This window comes from Bombina bombina, chromosome 8, assembly GCF_027579735.1.
Source record: "Bombina bombina isolate aBomBom1 chromosome 8, aBomBom1.pri, whole genome shotgun sequence".
Lineage (NCBI taxonomy): Eukaryota > Metazoa > Chordata > Amphibia > Anura > Bombinatoridae > Bombina > Bombina bombina.
Genome location: NC_069506.1, coordinates 27,023,843 through 27,051,321, shown reverse-complemented (window position 1 = coordinate 27,051,321; position 27,479 = coordinate 27,023,843). Strand labels below are relative to the sequence as shown.

The 27,479-nt window shown below is 38.3% G+C and overlaps 1 protein-coding gene across 1 annotated transcript in view; it reads right to left on the bottom strand.

The window, feature by feature from the left end:
* The window catches only part of LOC128638326 (alkaline phosphatase, tissue-nonspecific isozyme-like), a 106,791-nt gene extending 79,634 nt beyond the window's left edge, over positions 1 to 27,157 (bottom strand). Inside the window, exons 1-2 of the mRNA XM_053690230.1 lie at positions 26,985 to 27,157; positions 3,511 to 3,630 (exon numbers count right to left, since the gene is read on the bottom strand). The gene's annotated coding sequence lies outside the window, so the exon portion shown is untranslated. The remainder of the gene's footprint in view (positions 1 to 3,510; positions 3,631 to 26,984) is intronic.
* Positions 27,158 to 27,479: the final 322 nt, after the last annotated feature.

Sequence of the window (27,479 nt, the reverse complement as noted above, 5' to 3'; positions counted from 1 at the left end):
TCTTCATATCGGCGGAGCGGGTCCATCCTTGAAGACATCCGGCGCGGAGCGTCCTTTTCATACGGTCACCGCCGTACACTGAATCTTCAATGCAAGGGAACCTTTTCAAAATGGCGTCCCTTACATTCCTATTGGCCGATTTGATTTTTTAAATTCAAATCAGCCAATAGGATGAGAGCTACTGAAATCCTATTGGCTGTTCAAATCAGCCAATAGGGTGAGAGCTACTGAAATTCTATTGGCTAAATTGAATTGGTAGTTATTTTAATTTTAATATAATAGTTTAGTATAATAGTTATGTTAGGTTTTTAAACTTAGTTTTTTTTTTATTTCACAGGTAAGGCTGGCGGTTTAGGGGTTAATAGGTTTATTTAGTAGTGGTGATGTAGGGGGCTGGCGGTTTAGGGGTTAATAGGTTTAGGTAGTGACGGCGGTGTCGGGGAGTGGGGAAATAGGGGTTAATAACTTTATTATAGTGGCAGGGATGTGGGCGGGAGGCAGATTAGGGGTTAATAAGTTTTAAATAGTGTTTGCGATCCGGGAGGGCCTTGGCTAAGGTTTAGGGGTTAATAGGTAGTTTATGAGTGTTACTGTACTTTGCAACACTTTAGTTATGAGTTTTGTGAAACATTTTTGTTACACAAAATCCATTACTACTGCTTTCAGATGGCGGAATGGATCATGTCGGTATAGGCTGTAATGCAAGCATTTTAACCTCTAATACCGGCACTATGCAAAACCCATACAAAAACATAATGTTTTTGAGTGCGGGATTGACGTTGCGTTACAGGCTAAAATGTTTGCGGTATAGCCTATACCGACACGATCAATTCCACCATCTGAAAGCAGTAGTTATGGATTTTGTGTAACAAAAATGTTTCACAAAACTCATAACTAAAGTGTTACAAAGTACACTAACACCCATAAACTATTTATTAACCCCTAAACCGAGGCCCTCCCGCATCGCAAACACTATTTAAAACTTATTAACCCCTAATCTGCCGCCCGCCCACATTCCTGCCACTATAATAAAGTTATTAACCCCTATTCCGGTTAAAACCGTAACGCAAAACTCGTAATCTAGGTGAATAACTTTTATTACTAATCCATTAAAAACAAGCTATTGAATTAAAACCAAAAAAATGTGCCGATTAAAAACATAAATGAAAACACATATACAATGTATCAAATCCCATTGTCTCTGGCATCAATCATAAAATGTCACTACTAATTACAGCAGAGGCAATCATACAAAAAAGGCAATTATCCCCAATATTATAGAGACACAACACAAAATAACCCTCTCTCACGTACTATGCTTGTGTGATCATTTATTATAAGTTATTTTTTATTTTTCAGACGGCGGACTGATCTGCCGGACAAATAGGACCTGGACTGAGGGCCCAGCATGTCAGGGGGCCCACAAATGGCATCTCCATGGGTCCTGGTATGCTGCTTAAGCAGGGGCTGACAGCCACCCTATCACTAACTAAGCAGTGGGTTTAGTAGGGGCCTTGTGCCTGGATGTGGGGTTTGTTGCTTGGGGGGCCCTAGAGTGTGGGCGGGACCATATGGGTCTGTCGCTGTGAGGGCCATGGAGTGTGGGGTCTGGCCCTGGAGGTTGGGGCCCTTTTTCTAGCCCTTAAAGTTAGAGTGGATCTGGAGGTTGGGGGGGGGGGGCTTCTAGGGGTAGGGCAGGGAGGCTACCATGTTTATTTGCATACATTTGAATACATTTGGGTCAGTGTGAGACAGTGGGGGGCCTTCCCTAATTTTTGCCTGAGGGTCCTGATTGGTCTCAGTCCACCCCTTCAGTATGAGTCTAAGATTGGCTGATAGCTGTCACGTGATACAAGGTGGTTGCAAATTGAAGTAAATTTTGAAATTTGTCAGAAAAAAAAATATACTGCTCATTTAAAATTTGCACCATATGCCACTGTATTGTCTTTTTATTGTGCATTTGTTTATCATGCAATTCTGCTGTATTTAATGGTCCTTTCATTTCCTGCAAACAGTATGCAAAAAAGAAGGAAGCTAGGAAAATATAAAGTTCTAAACTTGAAAAATGAAAGGTGGCTCTGTAAATACAAACATTAAAACTTTGCACACAAGCGCCCTGTTAACAAGCCTTTAAAGTGACAAAAAAAATAAATCTTCTTTCATGATTTGGATAGAACATACAATTTTAAACAATTTTCCAATTTACTTCTATTATCAAATTTGCTTCATTGCACTACAGGCAGCTAGCTGAACACATCTAATTAGCCAATCACAATAGACAAATGAGTGCAGGCACCAATCAGCAGCTAGCTCCCACTAGTGTAGGATATGTGCATATTGTTTTTCAATAAAGGCTTACAAGAGAACAAAGCACATTTGAAAATAGAAGTGAATTTAACAGTGTCTTAAAATGACCTGCTCTGTCTGAATCATGCAAGGTTTATTTTGACTTTCCTATCCCTTTAAGAAGTGAAAATATTATATGCATGCTCTGTAGATTTTTGGCTTTTTTATTACAATGCATTCGATAGGCTGCTGTTAGAATAATAGGCGTCGTCTTATATATACAATGTCAGAGGAGAAATTGGCATAACACACAAAAGAACTATAAAATCATCTGTTTTCACAGGATTTCCAATTTTTTTTTAAAGGGATTCCATAGACATGGACACAAAAGTAATTGCGCGTAATTTTAAGTAAAACATTTTTGCTTGCGTGTTAACCCGGCTAGCGCAAAAAGCTGAAGTTACAATATTGCAACCGCATTAACCTATTCTCCCATAGACTTTAATGGATCACAAAAAAGTGGGAAAAAACTAACTCCCAACAAGTCACGCAAACCCAATCACATTTCTTAATTGCGCTAACCCGACATGAAATATTTCACATTCCAGTGTTCTTCACCTAGAAAAATATTTTCTATTTATTGATAAATACATATTAAAGGGACATTCCAGTCAAAATTTAAATGCACATAGATTTATTATATATTTGAATAGAAACATATTTGTAATATAGATGTATTGGCAAAAATGCTTCTAGTAAAAGCTATCACTGTTTTAGGGACCTATTTATGAAATGTCTGTCCGACATGATCCGATCAACACAAATATTAACACAAATATGTACTATTAAAAATGTTTAGATTTCAAATGTTCATCAGTCATTTTATTCTTAAAAATACTGAGCAAAATATGTTTAAAAATATATTACAAATAGCTTTTTACTACAAATGATAAAAAAGAAAGAACCAATTAGCCTATTATTAAATTAGTAAATTGCTTCCTGTTAACAGCAATTCTTGTGACACCACCGTTTATGCAAATTAAAGAACAGTATTAAATGGTTTTCAAAGTTGGCAGGTTTGTATTTGTTAAAAATCACAACTCTGTATTGTTTATATGTACACACCTAGGGCTAAATGCAGGGACATATCTTTAGTGGAAGAAGTTTTATGCTCCTTCACATAACAAACACATGAGATCAAATTGTATCCAATAAAACTCTTACCATCGCCCAGGAATATAATGAGGTTTTGTGCTATGTTGGTGTTCAGCTGTTGGAGATCTAGTGCACGCTTAAGAGTCTTCTTTGCTTGGTCTCTCCAGTACTGAGGGTCTTTCTCTACGTCTGTAACACATAATATACAAGAGGGTGATATTGTAACATCAGTACTGTTACTTCTGATTACTAAAAAAACAGGGTACCAAAACTACTGGTCATTGCCAAGACAAAATGACAAAGATGTTGTGATAAACATGGCTTAGAATGTCAGAAGTTGTTGGTATTTTATATGTAACAAAAAAAAATCCCCTGCAAATTCTTCCATATTCCTTGCATGTGTTGAAAAACAATTAATGAGCATCCTTTTAACAAAAACAAACAAACAAATGAGTTCATACAAAACAATGTAGTTGCCTCTTTTGTGCAGTTAAAATTGTTCATTTAAAAGTGGGAAAGCCTTTCCTACATGCAATGAGAATTTAGCAATGTTCTTATCATGTAAGCTTCACCCTTATTCTTAGCCAGTTCTGTTCCCATTAAAAAATATGTGCAGCTGCTGGCTTGTATCAATAGCACTAGCTACTACCTTTACTTTATTTAGCATTATGCTGCTGTCCAATATCTCAGACAAATGGAGTTTCATAAAAACGATACGAATCCCACATTTTTCTATCATGATTCAGACAGACTATACAACTAAAAAGTTTCCAATTTACTATTATTATTAGGTTTTGCTTCATTCCCATTGTATCCTTTGTTAAAGAGATACCTTGGTGCTGTCATCTAATGCTCTTGCAAATGGATAACATTATTGCAAAACTGCTGCCATATAGTGCTCCTGAACCGTGCATGCTCCTGAGCTTATGTCCCTGCTTTTCAACAAAAGTTACAAAGAGAACAAAGGCAATTTCATAATAGAAATAAATTAGAAAGTTGTTTAAATTGTGTGCTCTATCTGAATCATAAAAAAATATTGGGTTTCATATCCATTTAACAAACAAATTCTGAAGATCCCCTTAACAAATATTGAATAAATCAAAATAAACTTTTTTTATGATGGATGATTTGCCTAAAACGTATTTCCTTTGTCTGTGCACATCTTGTATTCTATGGCCAATATTTATCAATTTGCAAACTGACAGGATTCACATGTTGTCAACCTGTCCGCAACTCCGCATCTTATGTGGGGCGAATTCGTTCAACATTTTTATCATTGCACAAGGGAACACTCTAGCAATACTGCCCCCTACCCTTATGCAACCAATAGTGTGAGAGTAGGGCTTGTTAAATCACCCCGGGTGGAATGAATCCAGGGTTTATGAAGCAGTGTGTACCATATGCCATAATGACGGAGACTCAATTCTGCTTCAGCTTATATTCGCTATCTCAGCTTGTTGTATAACTTGCTTGTGAAAGGATGAGAGTTGTTGTGTACTCTCATTAAATGGACATAAACACAATGGGCTCTATTCACAAAGAGGTAATTTGTAGATGAATTGAAATCTGTCTTTAACTATGCATAATCCAGAGCCAAAACCCAGTGAATATCTCCTACACGAAGAGCTGAATTAACCCTGCACAATGCATACAATTCACCTGTAATTCTCCTATTTTAGGTGTATTGCACACAGCATTAACTATGTGTTGTGCAGAGTTAACTCAGGAGATACTCACTGAAGTTTTGCCACCACTCTCCTTATTTGGAGAATCCAGACTTGTTAGTAGGAGAAGAAAAGGCTAGTAACTACCATTTTGTTAGCAAAGCTTCTTTTGCTTTGCAGTATCTTATCTTGCCTCTGCTGAGGCCAGTTAGGTACAGATATACAACAGGGTCGGCAGTAGGCACTTACAATTTTAAGAATGGTAAACGCACATTTTTGAGAGTTGAATTACAGGAAAAGGGGGAAAAATAAATAATGCAAAAGTATTGCAAAGTTTTTCCTATGCACAATAAAAGATTTTATGCAGTTTACAATATACATATGACTATTGTGAAGTTAAACCGACACACATAAGTGCTAAACTGCATAAAATCTACATGGAAAATAAATGTTTAACTGTAATTTTGTTAACTAAATGTGAATTTGTCATGAAGTACTGAGACATGGCTTTATAAAGCTTATGTTTATCTTATTTTATTTGACTTGGCCAATAAAGATCAAATATACATTAGCTGCTACACTATTTATGTAGCATACAGTAGTGTATTGGTTCTAAAGTCTGCAAAATGCACTGCAGTCTCTATAGGTCAATGGGGAAGAAAATCATTCAAGTACATGGCAACATTTGTTTTAGTATCAATAAACATTTTATGGCAAATCACATTTTAGGTTTAATGTCCCTTTATACTCAGTCCACTCTCCAATATCTCTTTGTCCCATATGGTACACATACCTGGAAATGTGAGACTCAGTGACAGCTCAGCCACTGTCAGAAGTATTAGATAGCCCAGCATTGTGCTTATAGACAAGATCACACTTACAGGAGCAGAGGATAGAAGTGCCACTGTCACAGGAGATGAGTATGTCACCACCTGTCCCCAGCTGGCTAACAGTGAATTGGGAACTTTACATGTCTGTTCTGCTGCCAGCAAAGTACAACAACTTTCTCTTCCTCACATTGCGACACAGCACACCTGAAACCTGCACTACTGGAAAGGGAACTTCTATCTGAGGGCTTGTGCATAATGCTGTGACATCCCAAGTGCGTGTGCATAATGCTGTGACATCCCAAGTGTTTGTACATAATGCTGTGACATCCCAAGTGCTTGTGCATAATGCTGTGACATCCCAAGTGCGTGTGCATAATGCTGTGACATCCCAAGTGCTTGTACATAATGCTGTGACATCCCAAGTGTTTGTACATAATGCTGTGACATCCCAAGTGTTTGTACATAATGCTGTGACATCCCAAGTGCTTGTGCATAATGTTGTGACATCCCAAGTGTTTGTACATAATGCTGTGACATCCCAAGTGTTTGTACATATTGCTGTGAGATCCCAAGTGTTTGCACATAATGCTGTGACATCCCAAGTGTTTGTACATAATGCTGTGACATCCCAAGTGCTTGTGCATAATGTTGTGACATCCCAAGTGTTTGTACATAATGCTGTGACATCCCAAGTGTTTGTACATATTGCTGTGAGATCCCAAGTGTTTGCACATAATGCTGTGACATCCCAAGTGTTTGTACATAATGCTGTGACATCCCAGGTATTTATACATAATGCTGTGACATCCCAAGTGTTTGTACATAATGCTGTGACATCCCAAGTGTTTGTACATAATGCTGTGACATCCCAGGTATTTATACATAATGCTGTGACATCCCAAGTGTTTGTACATAATGCTGTGACATCCCAAGTGTTTGTACATAATGCTGTGACATCCCAAGTGCTTGTGCATAATGCTGTGACATTCCAAATGTTTGTACATAATGCTGTGACATCCTAGGTACTTGTACATAATGTTGTGACATCCCAAGGGCTTGTACATAATGCTGTGACATCCCAAGTGGTTGTACATAATGTTGTGACACCCCAGATGATTGTACATAATGCTGTAAGATCCCAAGTGCTTGTACATAATGCTGTAAGATCCCAAATGCTTGTACATAATGCTGTAAGATCCCAAATGCTTGTACATAATGCTGTAAGATCCCAAATGTTTGTACATAATGCTGTAAGATCCCAAGTGCTTGTACATAATGCTGTAAGATCCCAAATGCTTGTACATAATGCTGTAAGATCACAAGGGCTTGTAAATACTGCTGTGACACCCCAAGGGCTTGTACATAATGCTGTGAGATCCCAAGGGCTTGTACATAATGCTGTGAGATCCCAAGGGCTTGTACATAATGCTGTGACACCCCAAGGGCTTGTACATAATGCTGTGAGATCCCAAGTGCTTGTACATAATGCTGTAAGGTCCCAAGTGCTTGTACATAATGCTGTGAGATCCCAAGGGCTTGTACATAATGCTGTGACACCCCAAGGGCTTGTACATAATGCTGTAAGATCCCAAGGGCTTGTACATAATGCTGTGAGATCCCAAGGGCTTGTACATAATGCTGTGACATCCCAAGGGCTTGTACATAATGCTGTGAGATCCCATGGGCTTGTACATAATGCTGTGACACACCAAGGGCTTGTACATAATGCTGTGACACCTCAAGGGCTTGTACATAATGCTGTGAGATTCCAAGTGCTTGTAAATAATGCTGTGAGATCCTAAGGGCTTGTACATAATGCTGTGACACCCCAAGGGCTTGTACATAATGCTGTGAGATCCCAAGTGCTTGTACATAATGCTGTGAGATCCCAAGGGCTTGTACATAATGCTGTGACACCCCAAGTGCTTGTACATAATGCTGTAAGATCACAGTGTCAGGGTTTTTTCCCTGTTTTGTTTTCCATGTGCTGCTGGCAGACATTTTATTCACTTCTCTGCCTTGTGGGGGATGCTGCTCATTTCCTGCCCTTCCTTTCATGGCCAGACTGGTGTGCATCATCCTTGTGAGACATGATGCAGTCTCAGAATTGTGATGTCATCAATTATTATTTAAAGAGCCTCTGTTCAGTATGCTTTGCCTTTGCGTTGTCTCAGACCTGTTTGTGAGAGTTCCTGTGTATTACCTGGCTGCCTGACCTCCTTCCTGGTTCCTGATCCCTGGTTTGTTCCTGACTCTGCTGTTTTCCTTGTTGCTGATTCTGGCTCATCTGACTATTTGCTTTGGCTCCTGACTTGGCTCGTCTGACTACCAGCTCTGGTTTTGACTCCTGGCTTGTTATTTGACTTGTGGACTTTTTATTATTTTTTGCTATTAATAATGTGTGATTATTTTTGCGCTTCTCGTCTCAGTCTGATTCCTGGCACCCTGACATTACGCAAAGGCCATAAATCCTGATGGTGCTAATAATCCACCTTTACCTGCCATCATTTCCAGGATGGATGTACAGGATCACCGCTTGGATCAATTTGCACTAGCCCTGCAAACCCTGCTGACTCGCACTGCACATTTGGACCAAAGTGTCCCGCAAGTTATGGCTGCTCCTGTTTCCGCTGCTGCACCTATGCCTACCAGGAGCATGTCCGGTTCTGCACCTCTACCTCAGCGATATGGAGGCGATCCTATTCAGTGCAGAGGGTTTTTGAACCAGGTGGGCATTTACTTTGAGATGTTACCTCAGGCGTTTCCCTCTGACAGAGCTAAGGTGGGATTTCTCATCTCATTACTCTCTGACACAGCTCTTGCCTGGGCTAATTCCTTGTGGGAGACAAATAAACCTGTGATTTCAAATTACCCTGAATTTGTGGCCTCCTTTCGAAGGGTATTTGATGTTTCGGCTCGCTCCTCCTCTGCTGCTAAACGACTCATGTCCATTCAGCAAGGTATAAGATCTGTTGCTCAGTATGCTATTGAGTTCCGTACGCTTGCCACAGAGGTAGGTTGGAACAATGAAGCACTTGTTGCTGCCTTCTTTCATGGGCTCTCTGATGCGATTAAAGATGAAGTTGTTGCCAAAGATTTACCAGAGGATCTCGAGGCATTGGTGTCTTTTTTGATCCTAATTGACATCAGACTCAGAGAGAGGCCCTCTTTCAAGGAGCGCTTGCGGAAGCCTCCTGTTCCGTTGTCTCCTACGTGTTCGTTCCCACCCATGCCTCCCTTTCCTTCCATGCCTCCTGGTCCTGAGTCACCAGGTACTGCTGAGCCGATGCAGTTGGGATTCATGCATCTCTCCGCGGCGGAGAGGGCCTTTAGGAGGAGGGAGGGGCTCTGCTTCTATTGTGGGTTACAGGGCCACCTTTTGAAGTCTTGTCCTACACGTCCGGGAAACGCTCACACCTAAAGTCCTGTCGGGGGCAGACTTTGGGTGGTTTACCCTTGTCCCCGGATCCGCTTAAGGAGAAACCATTGGTCACGGTTGTCCTTTCCTGGGTGGACTCCTCCATAGTCACTCAGGCTCTTGTTGACTCCGGTGCTGCAGGCTATTTTACTGACAGTGCTTTTGTATGAAAGCACTCCATTCCTGTTTTGCCTTGGTCCGTTCTGCTTGCTATTGAGGCCATTGATGGCAGGCCCCTTCAGCCCGCACTCGTTACTCACGAAACTGCTCCATTGTCCATGGCTGTTGGGGCTCTCCATTTTGAAACCCTCCAGTTCCAGGTGATAAACTCTCTGCATTTTCCGGTTGTTCTAGGTTATCCCTGGCTCCAAAAGCACAATCCCAGTCTCGACTGGCGCAGGTCCGAAATTTTGTTGTGGTCCCCGCAATGTATTTCCACTTGTCTTCGGAAACCAGTTAAAGTCTTGTGCACTTCTTCGGTATATCAATCGCCAGAGGAGTACAGAGAGTTCCTAGATGTTTTTGACAAGGTGCATGCCGGTACGTTGCCTCCTCACCGGTCTTGCGATTGTGCCATAGACCTGCAACCCGGAGCCATTCCTCCTCGGGGCCGGGTGTACCCTCTGTCTGTTGCAGAGAATTGTGCTATGGAGGAGTATGTTGCCGATGCTCTGTCGTGGGGGATCATCCACAAATCCTGCTCTCCTGCAGGGGTTGGCTTCTTCTTTGTGAAGAAAAAGGGTGGCGAGTTAAGACCATGCATCGATTATAAGGGTCTTAATCATCTTACCATTAAGAATGCTTACCCTATTCCACTCATTACGGAACTCTTTGACCGCCTCAAGGGAGCTACGGTCTTTACTAAACTTGATTTGAGAGGAGCGTACAATCTCGTTAGGATTAAGGAGGGCCACGAATGGAAAACATCATTTACCACCAGGAGCGGGCATTATGAGTATCTTGTAATACCCTTTGGCCTATGTAATGCTCCTGCTGTTTTTCAGGAATTTATTAATGATGTCCTACGAGATATGTTGCAACAGTGTGTTGTGGTGTACTTAGACAACATCCTCATACACTCACCCACACTTGAGGCTCATCTTTCTGATGTTACACTGGTTCTTCAGAGACTACATGAGAACAGCCTGTTTTGTGAACTCGAGAAATGTGAGTTCCATCAGACTCAAATAACCTTCCTAGGTTATATAATGCTATAAGATCCCTCAAGGAAGGTGGTAACTGGCCCTTGAACTCCAAACATAAAGCAAACTTAGCAAATGCATAGGGGTTTATAAAGGGACACCATAGAGTTCAAAACAAAAGTTCCTTGAGAGTCGTACAAGAAAAAATAAAAATGTTTTTTATTAAATTTTCATTAAAATTAGAGCAAACCATTGAATACAACACTGGGTGCTATAAAAGCCTGCATTGTATTTCATTAATAAGCCATTGTTTCATTAGTATTAAAGGGATATTAAACACTTTCAGATGGTAATGTAAAATGATAAATCTTATATATGAAAAAAAAACTTTGCAGCTCATGTTAGAAAAGGAAGTGCAAAACACTGTTATATTCCACATAGCCATTGGCTGTACAGTGACCTATTTAAAACTGTTCCTAATTGGCCACAGCCAGGGCCGCCATCAGGGGGTAAAAGGGTTGACTCCTGTCAGGGGCCCACTGCGCCAAGGGGGCCCCATGAGGCACGAACAACTATTATTAAAAAAAAAAATATATATATATATATAAATATATATATATATATATATATATATATATATATATACATATTTTTTTAATTTTGGCAGCCACCAGAGGGTGCTACAGCAGAGGGCTATTGAGCGTGGGAAATGTCATTAAAAGGAGTAAAGCATTAGCATTTGAGAGGATTTCTGAGTGTGCACCAAACCACTATGCACAGTGTAAGACAGACTTGGCACTTTGTTTGTACAGTGTGTGCCTGAGTCAGACAGCAGATCACTTTCATTTGCAGAGGAGGTAGGACTTAGTAAATGTTTTTTATTTCTTTGTGCAATTTCGGATTGTAACTTCAGTGTAGTAGTTGTATGGTGGGGCCAGGGGTCCATAAAAACACTTTTTTTTCTAGCAATATGCAGCAGTGTATTTATGATTATTTGACAATGCTGTAGATATTCTATATTTAAAACCATGCAGAAATGTTTCCTCCTCAATACACAATGGTAGGTGCCCTTTTGGCAGATATGATTTTTTTTAATTTATATATATTTTAATTACATTCCAGTTTACGGCCCCTTTATGCAAGGAATTTCCAGATGCCAGGAGGCATTTTATCCATTAGTACAGCTGACAGATGGTAATATTTGTACACCAGATTTGAAGTGGTACTCTTGGTTGGGGAAAATGGGGAAACCCCCCCAAACATATGTCAACCTTTCAAAAATGCTTTTCTTCATCTACCCATTCTGACAGATCATTAATGTACAATTAATGTACAATTTTGAATTTACAGAAGTATTTTTATTTGCACATTTACAAATATGATTCTTTAAAAAGTGATCTCTAAATTTCTGCTATTTTTTTTATCATGCGTGTCACACACTGTTGATTTAGGGGATGGCAATGTGCAGAAATTCTACCTCCTGTGAGTGTCTGTGTTTCTGTCTTTGTGCTTTTGTTGAAAAGTATTTTTTTTCTGTGGGTCTCTCTGTGAGGGTGTGTGTGTCTGTCTTTGTTCATTTTCTGTGGATGTTTCTGTGAGGGTGTGTGTGTATGTCTTTGTGCATTTTCTGTGGATGTCTCTGTGAGGGTGTGTGCATATGTCTGTGTGTTTTTTGTGGGTGGCTCTGTAAGGATGTGTGTGTGTATGTCTTTTTGCATTTTCTTGTGGGTGTCTCTGTGAGGGTGTGTGTGTGTGTGTATGTCTTTGTGTGTTTTCTGTGGATGTCTCAGTGAGGGTGTGTGTGTATGTATGTCTTTGAGTGTTTTCTATGGGTGTCTCTGTGTGTGTGTATGTCTTTGTGTGTTTTCTGATGCTCTCTCTGTGGGTGTTTCCTTATATAGTTGGCATCTTACTTGACAAAAAGATAATCAGAACCCCATATTTTGTCTTGTAAATCTCGTTTTGACAAAACTGTAGTCTACCTCATTACTTGTCAGTGTCAGGTCAATGTAAACAAGTGTCTGTGTTTCTTTGCGTGTCTGCTAGAATGTCTATATGTGAATACTTATGTGTGAGTGTGTGTGTGTTTCAGTGTATGAGTGTGTCTGTGTGTTTCTGTGTTTGTGTGTTACTACCTTTACCACATTTCCAAGTTTGACTACTCTTAAGAATAAAGTCACTTGATCAAAAATTGCACATGTCGGGGGGGGGGGGGGCTGATCAATGGTCAGCAGAAAAAGAAACCTAAGTTACAATGTGGCAACTCCCATTCCTTTAGAGACACTAATTGCCAGATTACAAGTGGAGCGCTAAATATTGCTTTCATGAAAGCGATTTTTGAGCTTCACTGAGTAATACCAGTGCACGTTAATGTGCACTGGTATTGCAAGTTGACAGCAATGTGAACGCGAGCTCCCGTTCGCATTGCTGGGAAGCATTGCGCTCATGAGAGTGCACTTCCATAGGCTCCAATTGGAGCCTCGTTCTCATGCTGCTAACAAAGTTTTGACCGAGTTAAAGGGGCACAAAACCCCAAAAATTTCTTTCATGACTCAGACAGATCATGCAATTTTAAACAACTTTCTAATGTACTTCTGTTATCCAATTTTCTTTGATCTCTTGGTATCTTCTGTTTAAAAACAGGGCTGTAAGCTTAGGAGCATGCACATGTCTGGAGCACTATATGGCAGCAGTTTTGCAAGAATGCTATCTATTTACAACAGCACTAGATGGCAGCATTATTTCCTGTTATGTAGTGCTCCAGATGCCTACCTAGGAATCTTTTCAATGAAGGATACCAAGAGAGTGAAGAAAAATGTATAATATAAGTAAGCTGGAAACTTTTTTAAAATTCTATGGTCTGTCTGAATCACAAAATAATGTTTTTGGGTTTCATATCCCTTTAAGAGGCTTTGGTTAATTGTTTTAATCATCTACAGAGTGCAAAATAACATTCTGTGCATTACACTTGATATCTAATGTGTTTTATTTGCCACTTTTATTATGGTTGTGACTCCTAAGGGTAATTCTACTACAAAATGCTACTAGGCTGTGGTTTAATATTTGTTAACGTTTGAATACTGAGCCTTTTGTCCTTTATTACACAGCAATTAGTTTCACTAAAATGCACTAAAATTGCTTTTGCAACTCTCTTCAGTGCACTGTGGACCGAATAAGATATATTTTGTATTTCTTGCAAATATTTTCAATAAAGTTTGTTTGAAAAATAGCATTTTAAAATAAAAATACAATAAAAATGTATTAAATAAAAAAAAAAATCTCTCATATAATTTTACTTTTAACTTTTGATTGGAAATTGAAACATGGGGCACGATCAAATATACGGCGCAGGTTTTGGCGCAAGCGTAGTAACCTGCGCCGTCCGTAATTTCACCTCGCACATCGGGGTATTACATAAACCCCGCCGGCAGTTCATAAAGTGCCGTAAGTCTAACTAGCGATGTCCAGAAATGAGCGTAAAGACAAATTTCTGGAGTCGCTAGTGACTTACTACACTTTAGAAACTGCCGGCGCCTAAGAAAAGTAAATAAAATAACAAATCTCCCGTAAAAGTCTAACATGCCTCCCAAAAATAAGTCCGACACGTAAAACCAGTATATTCGCAATCCTCCCCTCTCATTACTAATATTAAATGTATTAACCCCTAGACCGACAACCCCCCACAACGCAATATGCCTATTTAAACTATTAACCCCTATATACGCCATCAAACCCACACCGCAAGTAATAACTAAATTATTAACCCCTAAATCTGCCAACCCCAACATCGCAAACTACCTATTAAAACTATTAACCCCTAATCCGCCATTAACCCACAACGCAATAAACCTAATCAAGTATTAACCCCTAAACTGCCATAGCCCACAACGCAATAAACCTAACCCCTAACCTAACCCCCCTTAACCTAACCCCCCCTAAATAAACAAAAATTACCTAATTTACAAAATACTAAAGTTACTATTAAATATGAAAAAATTTACACTATTTTTAAAATACAAATAAACTAAGTATAAATTAAAGGGGCAGTCTAATCAAAATTCAGGAGTGGACTGTCCCTTTAAGCAAGAATTACAGAAAAAAAATATCTAAGATTACAGAAAATAAAAAATAAAATTACAAAATTTTCAATAAATTACACCTAATCCCTATGAAAATAAAAAAGCCCCCCCAAAATAAAAACACCCCCTAATCTAATCAACTACCAGTAGCCCTTAAAAGGACTTTTTGCAGGGTATTGCCCCAAGATAATTAGCTCTTTTGCAAAAAAATACACACAGCCCCCCTACCAGTAAACCCCCTCCCACCAAAGCCCCCCCAAAAATACTAACACTAAAAACGCTAAACTACCCATTGCCCTGAAAAGGGCATTTGTTGGGCATTGCCCTTAAAAGGGCATTCATCTCTTTTGCTGCCCACCCTATCTAAATAAAATAAATCCCCCCAAAAACCCCTTAAAAAACCCTAAGTCTAACCCCCAAGTGGTCCTCACCTGTCCTGAAGTTCAGCATAGAAGGTCCTGTTCCAGGCGGTGAAGTCTTCTTCCAAGCGGCGACCTCTTCTTTCTTCTTCCAGGAACCAGCCGGCATGGAGCGGAGGGCGAAGTTGAAGACCGGCGACGCTGGAACTGAAGACCGGCGACTCTGGAACTGAAGACCGGCGACCGCGGAGCCATGGAGCGTGGAGGATCCTCTTCATACGATCTCTTTTTCAACATAGAAGTGAATTTAAAAGTGACTTAACATTACACACTATATCTGAAGCATGCAAGTTTAATTTTTACCTTCCTATCCCTTTAACTTTAAACCTTTGTATCTCAGCAACCAATGATGTTTTTTTCACCAACAAAAAACACGTAAGTTTGGTTGTTTCCTTCTTTAAAGGGACAGTATATGCCAGTTTTCATATAACTGCATGTAATAGACACTACTATAAAGAATAATATGCACAGATACTGATATCAAAATCCAGTATAAAATGGTTTACAAACTTACTTAGAAGCTCCCAGTTTAGCAAAGTTGAAAAGGTTGGCTGGAACACCCACTAAAAGTGGTTATATGGATAAAAAAAAGGCAGACACTCCCCCTCCCCCTTCTTTTGCATATGAAAAGACCCTTTACACAAACAGGAGCAAGCTGGAGTAGGTATCTGTCTGTATTCTTCTAAAACTTTGGGGCTTGGTTAGGAGTCTGAAAATCAAAGCAATGTTATTTAAAAATAAGCAAAACTATACATTTTTCTTTTTTTAAATAAAGCTGTATAGGCTATACAAATGGATCATCTACAAAACATTTATGCAAAGAAAAATCTAGTGTATAATGTCCCTTTATTTGTCTTCGTTCTCTTAGTATCTTTATTTGAAAAAGCAGGAAAGTAAAGCTTAGGAGCTGACCCATTTTTGGTTCAGAACCTGGGTAGCAGTGTTTAAATGTAGCCACCAATCAGCAAGTGCTAGCCAGGTGCTGAAACAAAAATGGGCTGGCTCCTAAGCTTACATTCTTGCTTTTTCAAATAATGATACCAAGAGAACGAAGACAAATTGATAATAGGAGTAAATTAGAAAGATGCTAAAATTGAATTATGAAAGTTTGATTTTAACTAGACTATCCCTTTATCATTGAACTATAACTGGAGAGTATTTCATGGAATTCAGCAACCTGATTATCACGCATGCTGCACAGTGACTGATTGTTAGGTAACTTATTTTTATCTGTCTTTAAGAAACCAACACCAACTACCATATTAAACCCTAGGCACAATGCACTGCAGCCTTCTCACAGCCTAGGGATAACAACAGCTTTGTATGGGAAAGTAAGATTACATTCTTGCTGCTTGGAAATTATACTACAAAATAATCCTTAAAGGGACAGTAAGTCATAATTAGACACTCATGATTCAGACAGAACATACAATTTTAAACAACTTTCCAATTTACTTATTTTATTTTATTTGCTTCCTTCTATTGATATCCCTAGCTGAAAGATTTATCTAGGTAAACTCAGGAGCAGCAAAGAACCTAGGTTCTAGCTGCTGATTGGTGGCTGCATGTATATACCGATTGCCATTGGCTCACCCATGTGCTCAGCTAGCTGCCAGTAGTGCATTGCTACTCCTTCAACAAATGATACAAAGAGAATGAAGCTAGCTTGATAATAGAAGTAAACTGGAACGTTGTATAAAATTGTATGTTCTACCTAAACCATACAAGAAAATGTTTGGGTTTCCTGTCCCTTTAATAATCTTCCCATAAGTTAGAATGATGCTTGAACTCTCGGTCACATACAGTAATGGTGCCTTTGTGACATTTGTAGACGTATGCACTGGGACTTGGTGTTTGGGTTTCCTGTCCCTTTAATAATCTTCCCATAACGATGCTTGAACTCTCGGTCACATACAGTAATGGTGCCTTTGTGACATTTGTAGACGTATGCACTGGGACTTGGTGTTTGGATGGTTTGAGAGCCTTGTGCAATTTCACATCACTGTGTGTTACTAACAATGCAAAACAAATATTTTCTCACGAACTTCCTTGCTCCGTACAATCAGACTGATGAGAAGTCACAGTATTTTGTCAGAGCTCCAACTAAAAAGACTACTCAGGTATTAATGCATCGTATGACTCAGATAGAACATTCTATTTTAAACAACTTTCCAATTTACATCTATTATCTAATCTGATTGGTTCTCTTGGCAATCCTTTTTTGAAAAACATACCTATGTATGTGGTGGCTGTACATATATGCTTCCTATCATGGGCTCACCTAGCTCCCAGTAGTGCATTGCTGCTACTTCAACAAAGGTTACCAAGAGAATGCAGCACATTTGATAGTAAATTGGAAACTTATTTAAAGGGACACTAAACCCAAAATGTTTCTTTCATGATTCAGATAAAGAACACAATTTTAAACAACATTCCAATTGATTTAATTTGCTTCATTCTTTAGATGTCCTTTGTTGAAGAAATAGCAATGCACATTGGTAAACCCGTAACTCAAGGCATCTATGTGCAGCAAACAATCAGTAGCTACTGAGCCTATCTAGATATGCTTTTCAGCAATGAATATAAAGAGAATGAAGCTAATTAGATAATAGAAGTAAACTAGAAAACTGTGTAAAATTGCATGCTCTGTCTAAATCATAAAAGAAAAATGTCCCTTTAATCTCATACCAGAGCAGGGTACACAATGCTACTCTCAGGTGTAAGCAATGGGGGAACAAGCCATTGTTCTAGATTTAGTAAGAAGTCAGAAATGTTTCAGAACAAACAAACAAACAAAAAACAGATATTACTTTGGAGGGCTGCCTCATGGTTTAGTGATTTAACATTGCAATAACCTGAGAGCCTGATTTAGCTGGCAAGGTTGTATAAATAGACACCAAAGTCAATATTAAACTTATTGAGATAGTGTGTTAACAAAATAAATAAATAACAATTTAGTTCTTTGTTAAAAATAGCTCCTTTCCATGAGAGCATACTGAGGTAGGCTTATGAGTGTGCACATAGCTTGAGTAGTGTGATGCAGCAGTGTTTGCAACAAACTTTACATTAGAAAAGTGCATTTGGCTTCAAATACAAATTTGTTAGATTTTTTTTTACCAAGTTGTCCAATAAACAAACTGCCATATACATTAATGGAGAAAACAGACAAAGAATTAATAATTCATTTGTATGTTTGTGCCATTTGGCTCCAAATATAGGTTGGGGGAGCAATATTGTTTGTAATGATGTACAGGGGACTGACCATTCATGTGTCCCTCTCCCCTGTCCAGTCCTCACATTGTAACACTAATGATTGATGTTAGAGACAACCAGTAAGGCACTAAATGTTGGATTTTAGTCCTACAGGTTTGTCCAATAAAAAAAAAACCTTGCATAGGGAGGTGGGAAACTAGGGACTTTGATTAGAGCTATTGCAATGGGCATTTGTGTGAATTCTGTGCCTCGGTGAGCTAGTCAGTGACTCAAATTCAATCAGCTTGCTGTATGTTCTGTTGGCATTGAAACATAGGTTCTTTAAAACGTTCAAATCCTATAAGGTAAGTTTTTGTTTTTGTTTTAATTGCTTGTATATATTTGCAGTTTCCATTTAAAATAATTGTTAAGGATCTGAATCAAATATTCGGCCAAAATTAATGTCCACATGAACGAAATTCAGACAAACTTAAACGGCTAGATTATCAGTGGAGCACTAGATGTAAGATGTTTGCTCTAGTCTGGTTGAAATTAAACTGTTTTTGCTCAAGGGGTAACCCGATGAGAGCAAAAATCCGAAGTTAGAATATCGCATGCGCATTCACCTATTCCCCTATAGAAGTCAACAGAGAAAACAAAGTGGAACCCCCCCCTCTCACACATATACGGCTGCATATTCTCATTTGCCCTAACCCAACATGAAAATATGAATATTTCACATTCCACATTCCAATATTCTGCACATAACAGAATATGTTCTATGTATTCATAAATAAATATTTCTACATATATCTAATTGTATTTTGGTACAATATATATTTATACCTATATATAGATGATTATATAGGAATAGATATATACAGATTTATATAGGAATATATATTTATAAATACATAGAACATATTCTGCTATGTGCAGAACATTGGAATGTATAATATTTACAGTATATTTATAGTTAAAACCTTTATTAAAAATAAATATTGCATAAATATGATATTACATGTTTTTATCTAATTAACAGCAAAGGGCTCCAATGCAATTCTATACAGTATATTAATACATATGTATTTATGTGTTTATATGTATATATATATGTCAGTAAATACATGGGTACACATATAAATACATATATACACATATACACATATAAATACATATATACACATATAAATACATATATACACATATAAATACATATATACACATATACATACATATATACACATATAAATACATATATACACACATACACATATAAATACATATATACACATATAAATACATATATACACATATACACATATAAATACATATATACACATATAAATACATATATACACACATACACATATAAATACATATATACACATATACACATATAAATACATATATACACACATAAATACATATATACACATATACACATATAAATACATATATACACATATAAATACATATATACACACATACACATATAAATACATATATACGCATATAAATACATATATACACATATAAATACATATATACACACATACACATATAAATACATATATACACATATAAATACATATATACACATATAAATACATATATACACACATACACATATAAATACATATATACACATGTACACATATAAATACATATATACACACATAAATACATATATACACATATACACATATAAATACATATATACACATATAAATACATATATACACACATACACATATAAATACATATATACACATATAAATACATATATACACACATACACATATAAATACATATATACACATATAAATACATATGTAGACACACATATATATTCATCTTTAGACATGTACAGTATATTTATGTATCTCTATGTTAAAGCCCTTTGCCTGCCTTTTTTTTCTAACACCTGAGATCTTCTATCTTTGAGCCTTTATAACTTTTGTGTGCAACATTTTTTTTTAATAATTCTAATTAGGTAGTGTTATTATGAGTGTAACTGTACTTTGTAATGTATTTTTTTATGTGTTTTTTGACACTTTTAGTTTCGTGAAACAGTTAACCAGAGCTCTGAAGTTGCGGTAATCATTTTAGTGTAAATCACGATTGCACTCACACAATCGCGTTTACTTTCAACTCGTAATACAAGCGATATACCCCTTATCGCTTGGGCGCAATTAAAAAAAAAAGAAAAAATCCTTCAGATTACCATTGCAAACGAGCGCTCCTGTGCACTCATGTGCAACCCTGCCCGCACAGAGCAAATCACATGCGGGCAGGGGCTGTCATAGGTTGAGAACAGGGTAGGAAAGCAGCCTTCTGATTACCACTGCTTGATCAATCCTGACTGTAGCATCGCTTGTGCGAACCTACAGCTGAAGGGGAGAGATCGACTTGATAAATCGAGCCCATAGTGCTTAGGGCAATTGTACACTACTAAGCCTAGCTCAGTAAAACAAAAAAGAAGGAAGAGGTAAAATATGAAGGATGAGGTAAATTTGTTAATTAAAGTAATAAAATCATGAAACAGCATGCAGTGCCACTCCTGGGTTACCTTCATACTGCCAAGCACTACCACCATTCTGCCCACAAGTTGTTCGTTCCTGGTAGAGCGCTTCTCTCTTTGTATGCAAATATATACAAGGTCACATGACCCCTAATTTGAAGAATTATGCTTTGAAAACTTTGATTTGCATTAGAAATGAATCATATTTTAACCCAACTAATTTTGATGAGAATTAAAATCACACACGGACTGCAATAAAGACTGTGGTGCATTATGGCTTGTTTTAGGTGTCAGGTTAAGAGATAATGCTTGGAAATATGATTATGAAAGCATCAGTGAGTTGCACTCCCTTCTGGTAACCAAAGGGTTAGCACAAAAGGGAAATGGTATATGTGTCCTGCAGATTTCTATAGCAGATATGAGGTTAACGTTACTTTGTATCAGTGGCAAAATTGTAACTTAAATGTTGCAAGTTGTCTTGACAGTGGCTTTTTCATAAGTTCAGATGAAGACACTGCTTCTTCAGATGTGATTTGTAACACATCTCTAATGCTACACATACAAAGCTATTGTTTCTAAACTTCATTTTTACATTTCCTGATGCACAAAACATAATATTTCAGTGTTACAGACCACAAATGTTGGTGTTGTTCACAATATCTCTTAAAGACCATTATCTGGGTGCCATCTAGTGGCCAGCATAGGAGCTGCATGCCAAAATCATTCAAATGGGGATTTATAAAATTCATAACTCTGTAATCTTTGTGGATATGAAGGAGAAAGCTCTTATAAAATGGGTAACAAAAATCCATTCTGAGGAGTGTGGCCTGATATTTTAGTCCCTTTCTCTGCATCACACCTTTCACAACCTTATTCTTTGCCAGGGTTCTTTGTGGGTCTCTGGTTCTGTTGTATTTTTATTTGCAGGTTCTGTGACATCCTGCAGTTGTGTGCACAGTTCCTGTTGTGTGTGTTGGTGTTAATGGCCCTGTTGACAGGGGACTATTGTTAGTCATTTGGTTCCCATCATTAAGTCTGCAGTGCATATGTTTTTTTCTGATTCCTGCTGTCTGTGGGATGCTGTTGAGATCCATTCCATGAGTGTTTTTTTTTTTTTACCAAGTAAAGTTAGGGATGAAGCCTTGTCCCTTTAAATTAAAAATGTACTCAGGCAAGCAACTGTGAATATTTTTCAATATATTTAAAGCTGTTGCCGGAAAACCCTTTCATAATAGTCTGGGCACTCTCTCTCCTACCCTCCACTTGGAGGTTGATTTCTGCTGCTGCCTTTTCTTTACATAGCGTTATATAACCAGTACTGCAGTATTGACATTTGTACAGGCAAAGGCAGCTATGTCATACAACAAAGTAAAAGTAAGGGAGCTATTTGTAAACAATGTAATACATTGCAGCATGTAAAATACATTTTTGAGAACATATTAAATGGGAGAAGAGCTTACACTACAATGTAATGTACAATGTGAGTGATGCTCGGGTGTCAGACCGCACGTGGGTTTACAAAAAAAAAGGTTACTGCAAACATAAGATGTTGGAAGTGGAGCTGTCACACACAAATGTAATCAGCCATGGGCTATTGGTTCAGGGTCACCATTCCGCCCTTTTATATTTAGATATCAATAAAAATAAATTATATCTAGGACTTGTGTGCGTGTTTGTTTAGTGTGTTAAAGGATTTTGCAATTTTAAAGAACTTTCCAATTTACTTTTATTTTCTAATTAGCTTTGTTCTCTTTGTATCCTTTGTTAAAATGTATACTTAGGTAGACCCATAAGCAGCAATGCACTACTAGTAGCTAGCTTCTAATTTGTGGCTGCACATATATACCTCTTGTCATTGGCTCACCTGATGTGTTCACTGTTCAGCTAGCTCCCAGTAGTGCATTGCTGCTCCTTCAACAAGGGATACCAAAAGATTGAAGCAAATTAGGTAACAGAAGTAAATTGAAAAGTTGGTTTAAACTGTGTGATCTAAATTGTGAAATAAACATTGTGGGTTTCATGCCCCTTTAAATTAGAAAATGAATAAATAAGTTTAACTCCTCATGAACTCATCTACACACCCAGAATAATCCGTTACACAAAACTTGCTGACACTCCAGGCTCTTTAGATTTATAATATGATGTAAAGTGACAGTCCAATGCAAAACTTACAACCTCTAAGTCATTAGAGCATGTCATTGTTTCAGTACTGACCCTAACTATGTGTTTAACCCCAGCAAAGGGGTTAAACAAATAAGCCAAGTGCCTCTCAAGAGCTGTAAGTCTTACAACTATAAATCAGAAAACAGCAGGAGAGTGATTCTACTTCTGACCAGCCAAACTATTGTGCTTGAGGTCTGTACTACTTGTGGTTCTCAGATAGGATACACTCCATCATAGGAACCAAACATAAGTAATCATGAGAGAAACGCTCAACCAAGAATGAACAAATCCTCAATGGCTTGTTCTCTGTTTGTCACCACCTGGGGAAGATTATTTTATTAGCCCAATTGTGCTTTTCACAGAGAAGAACTGTATATCAGTCTGATCCTCACTAAATCAATCCAGCCCTGAAATAACTGGCAGTTCTCTTCCGAATTATGAAAATGGCAACCATAGATGCTCACTTCTAATACTCATAGCCTTATCATTAAAAATACAACAATATCATTCTAAGCATATTGGGCAGGAAGTCCATGTCTGATTTCCCCCATCACCCTTAGGGAGACTTCCCCTCAGGTATTTTTGTATACATTTTTAAATAATGACATTTGGGAAGTCTCCTCAAAGGGACACTGAACCCAATTTTTTTTCTTTCATGATTCAGATAGAGCATGACATTTTAAGCAACTTCTAATTTACTATTATCCATTTTTTTCATTCTCTTGGTATCTTTATAAGCAATTTGGGTTCAGTGTCCCTTTAAGGGTGATGGGAAAACCAGACATGGACTCCCTGCCTAATTAAATGGATATAGCTGCACCTCACTGATGAGAAGACACAGAAGGGTGAAATGATCATCTGTGGTAACCATACTCCTCCTAAGAAAAGTATCGCCTGGTATTTCAAGGCTGGACTGATCTTGTTAGACAGGATAAGATCTACTGATCTACTTCAGGAAAGTTTTCCTCTGTGAAACACAATTGGGCAAAAAGAAGCTGCTCCCAGGTGGTAACCGAGACATAGAACAAGCCACTGAGCTGTTGTTCGTTCCTAGTTGAGCGCTTATCTTATAGTATGTATATTGCTAGAGTCAATGACACTTAAATAGCGTGTTATAACAAATTAGAACATGACATTTTCTTCATTGAAATGTCTCTTTATAGTGCAAATAGCACAAACAAAATGATTCATTCTTGCAACCATTGGAGTGTAACACACTAAACTGACAATGAACAATAACCTAGTTTATCAGGCTAGCGCCACTCAGGGGACAGTTTCTTTTAGAGTCAGTGAGATGCAGTGAGGCTGAAGCATAAGTTTGGAGTTTGTTGCTTTCTCTTGTTCAGAGGAGCATTGCCTGGAATTTTGGGGCTTGACGGTCTTTGTGGCAGGATCAGACTGATATCCTATAGGGTATATGAAAAGCATAGGAAGCTAAAAGAGACTGCACCCTGAGTGGCACTGGCCTGAAGAACAAGAAATCTTGAAGTTTTTATTTTTTTGTGTATACAAATGACCCTGGGATGTCCCTAATGTAAGAAGGGAAATCAAACATAGACTCTTTGTTCACATGGTCTAGTGAAATGCTCCTGTGCCTTTTTGTTGCGAGAGAGGTTGAAACGTATGTTTAGGTATTGTGCAATATTTGGAACTAGACTGATAAGCTACCGCATAATTCCTTGCTGAGATAATTATAGCAGTTTAAAATATTTAATATAATGGGCATTTATCAAACATCAGGATCTTGTCTGCCTGACATCACAGCATTTTTTATCAATGCACAAGTGACCGATCGTGCGCAAGCAGTGGCTGTCAATCACCTGGGTCAAACTAGTCTGGGGTGATTGTGAACCTCTAGCTCAGAGCTGGCATTTAGGTTAGGAAACAGCAGTCTGATGACTGCTGCTTCTTAAAAGGGCAGAATACACCAATTTTCATATAACTGCATGTAACAGACACTACTATAAAGAAGAATATGCAGAGATACTGAAAAATCCAGTACAAACCTTTTATAAAACTTACTGAAAAGCTCCCAGTTTAGCACTCTTGATGAGCTTAGGCTTGGACACCCAGTGAAAGGGACTGAGAAAGCAGGAAGAGTAGACCCTCCCCGGTGTCATGTGACTCGTTAGTGTTACAAGGTCTCAGGTGTGAATGGGGAGCAGGTGTTGTAAAATTTGGTCTTATCGCTCTCACACTCTCTCATACTGGTCACTGGAAGTTCAACATGGCACCTCATGGCAAAGAACGCTCTGAGGATCTGAAAAAAAGAATTGTCGCTCTACATAAAGATGGCCTAAGCTATAAGAAGATTGCCAAGACCCTGAAACTGAGCTGCAGCACGGTGGACAAGACCATACAGCAGTTTCACAGGACAGGTTCCACCCAAAACAGGCCTTGCCAAGGTCGACCAAAGAAGTTCAGTGCACATGCTCAGCGTCATATCCAGAGGTTGTCTTTGGGAAATAGACATATGAATGCTGTCAGCATTGCTGCAAAGGTTCAAGGGGTGAGGGGTCAGCCTGTCAGTGCTCAGACCATACGCCGCACACTGCATCAAATTGGTCGTCCCAGAAGGAAGCCTCTTCTAAATATGATGCACAAGAAAGCCTGCAAAAAGTTTGCTGAAGAGAAGCAGGCTAAGGTTATGGATTACTAGAACCATGTCCTGTGGTCCGATGAGACCAAGATAAACTTATTTGGTTCAGATGGTGTCAAGCGTGTGGCGCGGCAATCAGTTAAGGAGTACAAAGACAAGTGTCTTGCCTACAGTCAAGCATGGTGGTGGGAGTGTCATGGTCTGGGCCTGCGTGAGTGCTGCCGGCACTGGGGAGCTACAGTTCATTGAGGGAACTGTGAATGCCAACATGTACTGTGACATACTGAAGCAGAGCATGATCCCCTCCTGTTTGGAGACTGGGCCGCAGGGCAGTATTCCAACATGATAATAACCCCAAACACACCTCCAAGACGACCACTGCCTTGTAAAGGAAGCTAAGGGTAAAGGTGATGGACTGGCCAAGCATTTCTCCAGACCTAAACCCTATTGAGCATCTGTGGGGTATCCTCAAACTGAATGTGGGGGAGGGCAAGATCTCTAACATCCACCAGCTCCGTGATGTTGTCATGGAGGAGTGGAAGAGGACTCCAGTGGCAACCTGTGAAGCTCTGGTGAACTCTATACCCAAGAGGGTTAAGGAAGTGCTGGAAAATAATGTTGGCCACACAAAATATTGACAATTTGGGCCCAATTTGGACATTTCCACTTAGGGGTGTACTCACTTTTGTTGACAAGGGTTTAGACATTAATGGCTGTGTGTTGAGTTATTTTGAGGGGACAGCAAATTTACACTGTTATACAGGCTGTACACTCACTACTTTACATTGTAGCAAAGTATCATTTCTTCAGTGTTGTCACATGAAAAGATACAATAAAATATTTACAAAAATGTGAGGGGTTTGTAGGATACTGTATACATTGTTACAAAAACACTCCCAGATCGGCTGTATAAAAAGATTATCTACAAAACATTTAGACAAAGAAAAATCTAGTGTACAATGTCTCTAACTATTGGCTGCAGGCTTGCTCAAGCCAGCATTCACTGAACGAGCTCCAAAGAGAGTCCAATATATTTATGTTTTATTTTATGATGTTAATCTAATTAAAAGATTAAAACAGTTGATACTTTCACCCAGCAGAGGGCACTAGTCACAGTTCTCAATATAGAAATGTTTTTAACGCTAACTTTGACAGTCTAATCGGATCAATCACTTGTTCTCATTAATTAGAGCATTTTATTTGAGCACTAGTGTCTTTTGTAACATATGTAACATCTGAAAATGGGTTAAACACATAGCTAAAGTCCTGCGCAGGATCTGCAACACACTGCAAGTCATGAGAAAGTCATGGCCAGAGACTGGTAGCTGCTACATACATAATATGCTGAATGTAATTGGCTCACTGGCCATGCCCTACTCATAAATTGTAACAATCTGGACTGTCTAGAGTTTGCATAAGTTTATACCATACCTTAACAATCATTCATCCATAAAATAATATAAAACAAATATAATTTTATATTTGTAATATCAGTAAATGCAGCACAGTTTACCTTGTCAGAATTTTGTTCTCACCCCAGCACCCATTAGTGGAAAACTGTTCATTAGCGGATTTGTACTTCTGGCAGCTACAAATAGAGATGAAAGATTAATTAGCCTCGTTAGCTTTGCTGTTCTGCATTAATACATATGATATTTCCACTGAGATTTCATATATCACTATGCTGTGTGGGTAGCTGCAAGATATTGCATCAGCTGATGTGCCAGAGAGACAGGACTAAAATTAGGGCCTTGCTAAATCGACCAATTAGAAGACTCTGGGCATATTTGGGAAGGACTGTTAAAGTAGCTTAATTTGTTTTATATAAATAAAAAACTAACTTTAGTCTTCCAATCAATAAGATTTTCTTGAGAGGAAAAAAAAATATATTCAGTTTTTGGATGAATTTTCTAGGGCATTTTATCTTATCAGAGGTTCTACAATTTGACTAAGTGAATTGACATAAAAGTATTAAACAAAATGCTGTTCTGTGTTTGAGCATCTTATT